General features: G+C 46.3%; 2 protein-coding genes across 4 annotated transcripts in view; both read left to right on the forward strand.

Annotated features, from left to right (window-relative positions):
* The window catches only part of S100A13 (S100 calcium binding protein A13), a 15,715-nt gene that overhangs the window by 8,190 nt on the left and 4,301 nt on the right, over nucleotides 1–3,224 (forward strand). The gene's annotated exons all lie outside the window — the stretch shown is intronic.
* The window catches only part of S100A14 (S100 calcium binding protein A14), a 17,958-nt gene continuing 15,772 nt past the window's right edge, over nucleotides 1,039–3,224 (forward strand). The window contains exon 1 of the mRNA XM_019627400.1: nucleotides 1,039–1,101. The gene's annotated coding sequence lies outside the window, so the exon portion shown is untranslated. The remainder of the gene's footprint in view (nucleotides 1,102–3,224) is intronic.

Below are 3,224 nucleotides of genomic sequence, written 5' to 3' on the forward strand. Positions count from 1 at the left end.
GGCACTGGGAGTGGTCCCCTAAAAATGAAAGGACAAAGTGAGAGGCCACAAGCCTTTATTGGAGATCCAAAGACTAGCTCTTTTTTTTTTTTTTTAACATTTTATTGGGGAATTGGGAGAGGGGAACAGCGTTGGGGAATCAGGGAAGGGGAACAGACAAGTTGCTGTTCTTCTGCTCTTCAGTTCTAGTTGTGGAGAAGGAAGGGAAAAGGGCAGGGGGTCAAGGCAAAGACGGATGGGCGTGGTGCTCCTGGGCGCCTTTTCGTTTCACTGGCCCATGATGGCACTGTGATGATTGCACTTAGTGGCTGATGCAGATTGGTCTCCGGCCATTGGACATCCGCCCACAGCGGCTCACGGCAGCTCACGCCAGCTGCCGGCCACTCACGGCAGCCCACTGCAGTCCCACTGCAGCCTACGCCGTCGCCAGGGACTCATGGCAGCCCAGCTCCAGGTCGAGTTGCCCTTCACCATCTTAGCTGTAGAGGGCGCAGCGCCACTGGCCCTCAATGTGGGATCTGAACCGGGGCCCTGCTGCTCAGATCTGGCGCCCCAAGCCAACTCTTAACCAACGCGCCACTCGGCCGGCCCGAGAAAATTCTGGATGTGCCAACTCAGGCAGAAACCCAGAGAGTTTTCTGATTGGGGGTGAAGGCAAAGAGTATTTATGAGAAAAGGAAGGGGAGTAATTACATGACTAGAAGGAAGGCATTTTTGTGGGTGTTAATAAGCTAAGCAAGGAATTTCTATAGGTGCAGATAAGCTGACGTAGTGATGCTCGCTCTAAGGAATGCCTTTAATTTTCAGTCTGGTCAAGTCTGCTTTCTTGTTATCCGTGCAGCTTTTGTGATACAAGGCTTGCTGCTGTAGGCCCAGTCCAAAGGTGATTTTGCCCCGTTTTAACATTCCAAAGGTGTGAGGAGTAAGACAAACAAGGCAGTTCCTCTGGGATACCAGCTCCCACTTTGCTTTCAAGTGGCCATTTATGTGACTTTTTAACAGGCGTGTGCTCTGATCTCAGAGTTTAGAAAAAGGGCCCAGGAGCACCATGCCCGCCCGTCCTTGCCCTGAACTCCTGCCCTTCTCCCTTCTCCCCATCAGGTGAGGAGGGCCAGTGAGGTGGACCTGCTCCCTGGGATGTCATCCTCTGTGTGTGTGTGTGTAGGGGTGGAGGTGGGGGGGNATGTTGGGGTGCCAACTCTGCTTCCCTCACCTCTGTTTAGTTCTTCCACTCCAGCATTTTCTTGACGCCCTATCATTTTTTCATCTTCTATCTTTGTCTCGTGGTCTCATTTCCCCTCTGACTCAGCTGGGTCCTGAGGCTCATCACTCATTACAACCACAACTACAACTCCCTGGATTCTGTTTCTTTCTGTCCTTGCTGTTTGGCACAATCCCAACCCAGGTTAAATCCAACATTTCACCTCCATTGACTTGTTGGTCGAATCCACCATTCTGCACCTCCACTTCTAGAGCTCCATCTAGCTGGAGAAAAAGGCACCACCGTGTTGATTTGTCTCCCTTTAAATCCATAACCACAAACCCAAGGGGACCCTCAGCGAGGCCTGCCGATTCTACATTGCCCTGGTTGATTCATTTACCGGCTCTTTCAGATGATTATTTCTGCTCCCAAGGCCAGGCCCTCCGCTGGTGCTCTGGACCTCATCCCTTCTCACCTAATTAAAGACTTTAACCCTTTCAGTTCTTCCCCCCTCTCCTGCATCATCAACCTCTCTACCAGATGATTCTGATCAGTTTCCAAATATGCTAGAATATCTCCTGTTTTAAGAAGAAGATGGAGAAGGGGAAAAAAAAAAGGAAAAGGAAAAACTCCCTTGACCCTGTAACTCCCTCCTGTTATGCCTTAAACCTCCGCTTCCCTTTTGTAGCAAAACCTCTGAAAGGCAGTGAGAGCTATTTATACTGACTGCCTCCACTTTTCCCCTCCTGATCCAGAGGCTCACCCCGTCCCTAGGTATTTGATAGGCTTCTTCCTCATTTAACTCACTTTTCTGCTCAAATGGCAAATCCTCAGCGTGGCCTTCACTGCCGTCTACAAAGGTCACCTCCCTGTGCACTATTCCTTTACCTTACTTTTATTTTTTTCAGAACACTCATCACAACTTGACCTCCACTATATACATATATGCTACCAAGAATGTAAGTCCCATGAGGAAAGGAATCTGATTACCCTTTTATCTCCACTTAGGGCAGCGTCCGACTCCTCATAGCTGCTCAATGAAATATTGAATGCGTGAGTGAGAGAGTAAAAAACTTAAAAAAAAAAGTATACATGGTTGTATGAGAGAAAGAATAAGTGCATTTTGCCTACTGTTCTCTAAATAGCGTTTAAAAAATGTAACAGTTGTTGGGAGGGGAAAATTTCCCGTTTTCCCCTCTAAGTTATTTTGGCTGTTCTAAGAATCACATTGACATGAAACAGATTAACAGAAGAAAAGGACCAGATTTAGTTACACATGTACATACAGGGGTTCTATAAGATTACGGGCCCAAGGACAAATTAGGCAGATAAGGCTCCCGGCCGTCTTGAGCTAAAGAGACAGTGGGGGTTGCAGTTTGGGACTTCAGTGGGAAAGAAAGCAGTTCACATAGAGATAGGAAAACAAAGGTTTGGTAAATGAATGTTTGCCGGGCCATCTTTAACAATGGGACACAGAGGACTTTTGCCTAATGGGCCTTGCTAGGTTCCCCGCTGTCTATCAGACACTAGTTCATATTAAACTATTATTATCTGTGATGACAGCTCCCTTCCTGAAGCAGGTCCTCCATCTAAATGCTTTTAGGCAGGTAGGGGAATAGTCAAAGGTTTTCCCTCAGTCTTTTGTTTCTTGAAAATAACCAGCTTAAAATAATCAATATACCTAAAGAGGCACATTTCGAGGTGGCAGTCTCTGCTCCCCCTTACAGCGCATATAGGATATTTTCCCATTAAGAAAAGTGATGCACTGTATTCCAATATAGGTTAATACAAATTTATGTAGCCAATCCTCTGTTGATGGAGTTTTCTCTTATGTACATTTTCCCCCTTTGGCAAGCATCCTTGTTTATATATCTTTACAAACTTGAGGGACAATATCTACATAGGGTGAAAATTCTTGGGAGTAGAAATAGTGCATCAAAAGGCATGTATATTTTTAATTTTATAAATGTTACCAATTAGCCTCCCAACAGGGTTGTATCAGATTTTATGGCCACCAGCAGTG

The sequence above is a fragment of the Hipposideros armiger genome, unplaced genomic scaffold, assembly GCF_001890085.2.
Source record: "Hipposideros armiger isolate ML-2016 unplaced genomic scaffold, ASM189008v1 scaffold_729, whole genome shotgun sequence".
Lineage (NCBI taxonomy): Eukaryota > Metazoa > Chordata > Mammalia > Chiroptera > Hipposideridae > Hipposideros > Hipposideros armiger.